Consider the following 7,910-nt stretch of genomic DNA (forward strand, 5'->3'; position numbering starts at 1 on the left):
ATCGGGATCCATCGGGGTAGTTGTTCTGTATGAAACGCTAAAGGGCCTGGGTTGTCAGTAGGTGGAATCGAACCTGCGACCTTGCGGGCTAAATCCATGAGCCTGTATCCCAGGAGCTAAAAGCCAGCAGGCCCTTAGCGAAGGCGGTAGAGCAGACTTCCGTCTCCGGGCGGGTCTCAGTGCCCCCGAGTGCACGTATACATGCCTGTTGGCAAATTCTGTGCTTGCCACTTCATCTTCCCTGCCCCTAAATTCCACCAGCACTTGGCTCGGGCTGCCTCGTGCCTCGCCAGGCCTGCGCGTGCGCTCATGCCGACAAGAAGGTGAGCCTTGCGCATCGACGAATAGGAACCAGAGGGCGGGAAAGAGCTCTCCAAGGGGGGATGGAAGCCGCCTCAAGGTCATTGCTGACATGACGAATACGGCGCGGTGCACGTCTCAGCCCCAGCAATGAAAAATTAATGAATGTCTTCCTCTCCGTCTCCGCACGCTCAATCAGCTGCCATTCTCCACCTCCTCCGCCCATCCGGCCTTTCCGACAGATGGAGGAATAAATGAGTCAAAGGGATTAAAGCTGTCGAATGGATTCGGCGCCGTTCCCGCTGCTAGTGTAACATTGTCCTTTCGGTGTGGGAGGCTGCAGCCTGCGTCGGGGGCCACGCTGAAACGGGAGATGGGGCATCAAAGAGCCCGATGGTTTGAAGGCTGCCGAAAAGCGCCTTGTTTCGCTCCGACGAAGCAGGGTGGAGAGGGGAGCCGCTGACGTCGGCGGGCCTGCCTGGAGAGAGAGCGCCGGGGATTCCGGGGCTGTTGAACGTCGCCGAAAAAGGCAGAACAAGGCCAGTGGCTGGAAGGTGGAAACAGACAAACCAGAGCCCGACTAAGGCTCACATGTCTCCTGGTGAGGATGGCTCGCCATTGGGACAAGCTGCCAAAGCAAGTGGCGGATTCTCCGTCTCTCGGTGTCCAACGTCTTTCTGGTACGTGCTTGGGTCAGAACTTAGCTACTGAGAGACACGGGGGCTGGGGTAGGCGGGGGTCAGGGTCGACGCTCTCATGGCCCCTTCTGGCCTTACGCTCTGCGAATGAATGACAGGCTGCGCGGGGCCTAGGGAGCAGCCTTGGGGGCGTGACAGCCTGCCCGCCTGCTCCCCAGACTCAGCTGCCGTTCAGTGGGGCGATCCACGTAGGCTGGCCGGGGGCAGGACACCAACCTGGCAGGGGAGGGGCGGGGGTGGCAGTGACATCACAAAGGCCTGTGGCAGGACCTCACCCTATTGGGGGACAGTGATGACCTCACAGAGAGACCCTGACATCAGCCAATCAGGACAGAGGCGCAAGGCCGGGACAAGCTCAGACTCACGTGGCTTTGCAGCAGCGTGGCCCCTTCTCCGGGGCTCTCCTGGGGATTAGGCTCAATGGCTGCAGGCAGGGGGAGGAGCCTTGTCGGCGTTTTCTCCGTCCCTGGTTGTGTGGGGCGTGGCTGGAAGGGGAGAGCCTCGGAGAGGTGGGGAGCTGTCCTGTGTGGTCCCCTTCCCTCCCTCGTCCTCGTCCCCCTTGCGTCCTCCCCCTTTTCCTCCCCCCACCATGCGGGGGAGGGTGTTGGGGGGTTGCTGTGGGAGGCCTCACAGACCGCTCGGAGCAGGAGGTGACCTGGGCCATCCTGCTGGATGTCGGCTGAGACCCCCGCCCCCCGTCCCTAGCCTCGCTGCGGATTGGCCGAGCGGGTGGTGACTGACAGGGGAGGCTCAGGTCCTTTTGTTCTCTGTCAGACCAGACCAGTAAGACCCAGGCCCTGGCATCGGTTGCAAGGCCGGGGCAGCCTCAGAGACACCCCCCGGCCCTTTCTGGCTGCGAGAGAGGCCTCCCGAAGAGGTGGGGCTGGAGCGGCCGAGACTGACCCCTCCCGAGGTGCTTAAAAGACAGCAACCGTCTAGCAGCACCGTCGAGACTAACAAACCATGTGACTGGGATCCTGAGCCTTCGTGGGCACCGCCCACTTCTTCAGATGACTGGACTTATTAAAGGTCCAGTTTCGAAATAAATAGGGGATGAGGTGGGGAAAAGGGAAAAAAGGGGGGGGGGGAAATAGCCAGGCTCTGTCTAGACTGCAGGCTTCTTGCGCAAGAAAGCTTTTTTCAGATGAGATCTTCCGAAAAAACTTCTTGCGCAAGAGAGCGTCCACGCTGCAAAAACGTGTCGAAAAAGCGATGCACTTTTTCGAAAGACTGCCTGGACGCTCTCTCGCATTTCAGGTAGCGGAATGACGGAACGGCCACCAGGGCACCTGTGCCTTTTCCTCAATCCCTCTTCTGAAAAAACTCCCTCGTCCCTGCCCACACACGCCTTTTGGCAAAAGAGCTCTTTCGCCCAAAGGCTTCTTCCTCGTCGAAAGAGGGTTACCAATTGCGCTAACACCCCTCTGCTCTGATTTACTCTCGAAGGAACGCGCTTGCAGTGTGGATGTGCCATGAGTTTTGTCGGAAAAAACGGCCATTTTCCCGACAAAACTCTGCCATCTAGACATACCCTTCGGCTGGTACATTCAGGCCATGGGGCAGCAGAGGGCAGGCGGGTAGAAGAGGCAGAAGAAGGCACAGCCTCCACACACCGCCAGCCTGGCCCCGCCCACGCTCCGCCCCCCAGAACACCTGCTGCGGCCGAGGGTTGCTTTTATGTGAGCCTGGACAGAACAAAGACAGAGCAGAGGCAACGAATTCTACTGGCCGGACCATTCGGTTTCAGAAAGCTCGTGACCCCGGCACCAGCCAAACACAACAAGCAGGGCAGCGCTATGTCCCCGGAGATAGTTTATCCGCTTTTAAGAAAGTTCATCTCTGGACCTGCCATGTGTCTGTCTAACTGTCTAACCGTGCCGGGACACTGTTTTATTCCAGGGTGAACCTCGTTAGCCAGTCGCTTTCTGATCCAGCAACATCCGGGGTATGGTATGAATTCAGGATGGCCACATAGCATGGGTGTGGCCAAGTTTCCCATGGTCCCAGAAAGTGTGTTTCCAGCCCCCAGTCCCGGCTCTCAGTGTTCTGTGCTGTTATTTGGCTCTAACTGACCCCGCACTGTCTTCTCAGAGCCCAGCAAGCAGGGGAAGTGTTGGTGATGCTGCTAGACAATATCGACCTCCCGTGGTCCGGCAAACTCTCTGGTTCGGCACCGGTCAGGTCCGCAGGGTGCCGGATTAGAGAGGTTCCACCTGTGATAATCAAGCTTGGAAAACCATCCCAGGTTCTTCCGCTCACGAGAATGAAATGCCAAGGTGAGTGAGTTAATACGCAGAGCTGTTCCGCTGTGGGACAGTCTGTACATAACGGGGCAGGAGGGGTGATGGAGTCTGGCTTCTTAAAAGCGGATAAACTATCTCCGGGGACATAGCGCTGCCCTGCTTGTTGTGTTTGGCTGGTGACGAGGTGCTGGCGTGGCCAGGCAGAGAGGAACCCGGCTGTCCAGCTAACTTGCTCTCCCCGGCATGGGTGGGGGAAGGGAAGAATGGGGCAGGCCGAGGGGCAATAAGGCACACGGTCCAGCAAGACCCATCCAGCCTAAAACAGATGGATGAGAGCTGGCTGGAAATTTCCCAAAGAAACAGGTTTCCATTGGAAAATGTTGATTGGACACAGTGTCCTGTCTGCCCACAGTGGCCAGTGCCAGGTGCCCCAGAGGGAGCGAACAGAACAGGGAATCCTCAAGCAATCCCTCTCCCATCACCCGTTCTCTGACAGAGGCTGGGGACCCCATTCCTACCCATCCTGGCTAATAGCCATTGATGGACTTATCCTCCAGGAATGTATCTAGTTCTTTTTTGAACCCTGTTAAAGTCCTGGCCTTCACAACATCCCCTGGCAAGGAGTTCCACAGGTTAACTGTGTGTTGTGTGAAGAAAAACTTCCTTTGGTTTGTTTTAAATCTGCTACCTAGTCATTTCATTTGGTGACCCCACTTTCTTATGTTATGGGAACAAGTCAATATTTTTTCCTTATTCTCTTTTTCCACATCAGTCATGATTTTATAGACCTCTAACCTATCTCCCCCCCCCCCAGCTCCTCTTTGCTAAGCTGAAAAGTCCCAGTCTTTTTAATCTCTCTTCATATGGGACCTGTTCCAAACCCATAATCATTTTTGTTGCCCTTTTCTGAACCTTTTCCAGTGCCAAGATATTTTTTTTTTCAGATGAGACGACCACATCTGCACACAGTATCCAAGTTGTGGGCATCCCATGGTTTTATAGAGAGGTAATAAGATATGCTTTAACTTATTCTCGATCCTTTTTTTAACGATTCCTAACATTGTTAGCTTTTTCGACTGCCGCTGCCCACTGGGTGGAAGTTTTCAGAGAACTATCCACAATGACTCCAAGATCTCTCTTGAGTAGCTGTAGCTAAATCAGTCCCCATCACATTGGATGTAGAGTTGGGATTGTTCTTTTCCAATGTGCATTACTTTACATTCATCAATATTAAATTCATTCCATTTCATTTGCCATTTTGTTGCCCAATCACTTAGTTTTGTGAGATCTTTTTGAAGCGCTTCACAGTCTGCCTGGTATTGATTTCATCTTCCCTTTTGACGGAGCGTTTTCAAAATGAATGATTTTGATGAGGTCACGCTGTTTCATGTAGCCACCAGCCATATTTGAATGTCTGTGCTATAAATTACAATCTAGCGAACAGGGCAGTTGGAAGGACAAAGCCAAACGGTCCAAGACGGTCACTCCGATGGCTCCAAAACAAACTTTTTCAGAAGTTTGGTTTTTTGCTCAAGTTTAATCCTTCCCTCCCGCTTGGGACAAACCCAAAATATGCAATGTTGGAATTTCCCCGACGGGAAATTTGGATTCCCAGCTAGCTTTGCTCTGGGCTATGCAGCCTTATCCATAGGGCCTGCCCTCCAAAGCCCACTGCCCCACTGGGATTTGGGATCGAATCCCTCCATTTTGCACACTGAAAATCCGGGTCCCTGACCCCAGTCGGCTGCGGGCAGCTGTGCAGCCCCCTCTGAGCAGTGCAGCATGGGGGGTGAGAGAGTTCTAGGGGTGCCAGAAGTGGGGTGGAGCACCGTTAGCCCATGCTTCTGCTCCCCCTCCCCAAGCCAGGGCAGCTTGTAGTCAGAGAGCGGCTCTGCATTACAGAAATGACCCCATCCAATGCGCATCCTGCTCTGCCATCTCCCTCCATCCCTTCTACTGCTTCTGCCTGTGACAGGAAGCCCAGCTGGAACAGATGAAAGTGAGACAGGGCACACTCACCCCGCGCTGGGCAGGAGGGGGTTAACTCAGCTCTGAGGGCTGAGAAAGCCACGCCCCCTTCACCTTTCTGGGCATGCTCGAGTGGCCCAGCTATAAAAGGGAGCAGCTGAGCTCAGTTGGAGCTGGCGGCCGGAGGGAGAGGATGTGTATTGTCTGCTCCAGGCACTGAGGCGTTACCGCACAGGCTGGAGGCCAGAGGCAAGCAGGTGTGGACAATCTCCAGACAAAGGAGGGGAGACAGAGATCTGCCCTGGAGCTGGGGCGACCGCAGCAGGAAGCAGCCCAGGGAAAGACGACGGCTGCCTGGTGAGTGAGCCGACGCCGGGGAGTCACCGGCTGACTCCGTGACTAGAGCTACAGCCACGAACAGGGCCCTGGGCTGGGCCGGTGGAACGGGAAGGCCTGGACCTCCTGCCGGAGGTTGTGACCCCCTCCCCTGTCCCTTGAGGGGACTACCCAATCCTGTGATTTAGGTGGAACTTATTGACTCTGGCCATTGAACCGCACTGCCCTGTGAATATTGGGCAAGTTATAAACTCTGGCAATTGGGCTGCACTGCCCCACAACGTAAGGGTGAGTTACTGACTTTGACCATTGACCCGCACTGCCCTGGGAATAGGGGTGAATTATTGACTGTGGCCATTGGGCTGCACTGCCCCATGAGTCGGGACGAGTGACTGACCGGCCATTGGGCCACCCTGCCACGTGGATCAGGGTGGGTTTGCTGATTATGGCGGTGGGGCCACGGAATCGTGGAGCTGTGGGCGGAGCTACAGGCACGGACCGGGGGGAACAAGCCGAGAACGATCCGGGATACCAGACGTGAAACAGGCGCCCCTGCCCCCCGCCGCGCTGCGCGGAGCTGTCCCCACCCACGCCTCAGGTACAGTCCGAATGGCGCCTCTATTGCTCCTCCCTGTGCGCTACGTCAGCCCTTGCAGACGCAGCTCGAAGGGAGCCTACGTCCCTGCTGCCTGGAGCCAGCCTGCTGCCCTCTCTCTGCCGTGGGCTGGCACGGAGCAGGGACCGGGCCCTACCTCACGCCTAGCCCTGGGGCACTTGGGGGCTGCCTGGCCCTACCCATGGCTCCCAGGGAAGGGAGATGCTTTTCCCACCCTCTTTTTTCATTGCCTCCTACCCCACCCATCCGCAGGCCTGGGCAGAATGTGGCTCCGTGATGAGTCATCGGGCACGTTCCATGGCACATGCTGGCCTTGCTTCCAGTCATTTGGTCAAACACCAGGCCCTCGGCGGGTGGGCGCGCCTTGGCGGTCGATGCAGCCAGGCTGGCATTCACCCGCCAAGAGCGGCCCTTGGTTTGCTAAAGCAACAGGAGTCTCTCCATCAGGGTTTGCCGGAAAACAACCCAAGGTGATATTTGATCGGGTAAGCGCTGAGCAACGTCTTCCCGTGTTTGCTTCGTTACTGTGATTACATTCCGACCGTAGCATAGCAACAGCTAATTGCCTGGCGGTGGCAAAGTGCATAATTCCCTGTATTAAAATTTTATTGAGATGTAATTGTGTTCCCCTTGCAGCCGGGGGTGCTTCAGGAAGACGGAGGAGAGCAGCTGCGGTTAGCTCAGCATTTGTAATGTTTGCAACATTGGCCGCTGCTGGAAAAACACGATTTAAAAAAAAAAAAAGGCCAGTTAGAGGCTTCAGAAAGGGCCGGTGTTATTGCAGAGGGGTTATGGGGAATGTAGAGTTGTTACAGACTAGCGTTGTTGCCTTTTGAAGGCCAATACTGGGGTTTTCCCCAAGACTTTCAGTAGTCCGGCCAGTGAAGTCATGCTGTGTTCCCTATTGCAAATGGAACGAAACCATCCTGTCATACTTGACACACGAGTCGGGGGGTTTCATCGGCGAGTCTGTAGCGGAACATCCGTGCACTGACTGTCGTTGTCTTGGCTCTATGTTGTCTGACCCATGCTTCGAGGTCTAGGTCCCTGGTGAGATTCCCAGAAGGGCGGGACTCCCAGTGATCTTGTACTAGGCTACGTCTACACTGGCAGCTTCTTGCGCAAGAACTGTTTTGCGGAAGAGTTCGTGCCCAACACGTCTTCCACAAGAGCACATCTACACCGGCATGTGCTTTTGCGCAACAGATGTGCTTTTGCACAAGAGCACCCATGGCAGTGCAGACACTCTCTTGTGCAAGAAAGCTCTGATGGACTTTTTAGGCATAGGGGTTTCTTGTGCAAGAAATTCATGTTGCCTGTCTATACTGCCCTCGTGCACAGGAGGGCTTATTCCTCGTGCGGAGAGGAATAACTCTTCCGGAAGAAGTCCTGTTTTACAACGTTATACTGTAAATTTACTTGCGCAAGAATGCACGTGCAGTGTAGACTGCCGGCAAGTTTTTGCGCAAGAACGTCTGTTCTTGTGCAAGAAGCTGGCAGTGTAGACGTAGCCTAGCTGTTTACCGAGTGTGTGCAAATTGACCCAATGCCACTCTCAACATCCCCACAGGGCTGAGAGCTGAGGTCACGTTAATTATCCCATACGAGGTTCTCCGCTAGTGGCTGGTGAAGGCCGTCTGATAAAGAACACCTGGTGTTTTCACTAGCAGTCCTTAAGGATGGCCTAGAGGAGCACAAATTTAACCCCTGCAGGCCCCCACCTATGGCTCACACTACACAGGCAACACC

The 7,910-nt window shown here is 55.2% G+C and overlaps 1 long non-coding RNA gene across 1 annotated transcript; it reads left to right on the forward strand.

Moving 5' to 3' along the window:
• The first annotated feature begins 1,358 nt into the window (after nt 1-1,358).
• Nucleotides 1,359-7,554, forward strand: LOC149523615 (uncharacterized). Its single transcript, XR_016350631.1, has 3 exons — nt 1,359-1,507; nt 3,090-3,274; nt 4,186-7,554. It is a non-coding gene; the product is annotated as an uncharacterized LOC149523615 (long non-coding RNA).
• Nucleotides 7,555-7,910: the final 356 nt, after the last annotated feature.

The sequence above is a fragment of the Pelodiscus sinensis genome, chromosome 14 (genome assembly GCF_052426305.1).
Source record: "Pelodiscus sinensis isolate ZL-2025 chromosome 14, ASM5242630v1, whole genome shotgun sequence".
In the NCBI taxonomy this organism is placed as follows: Eukaryota; Metazoa; Chordata; order Testudines; family Trionychidae; genus Pelodiscus; species Pelodiscus sinensis.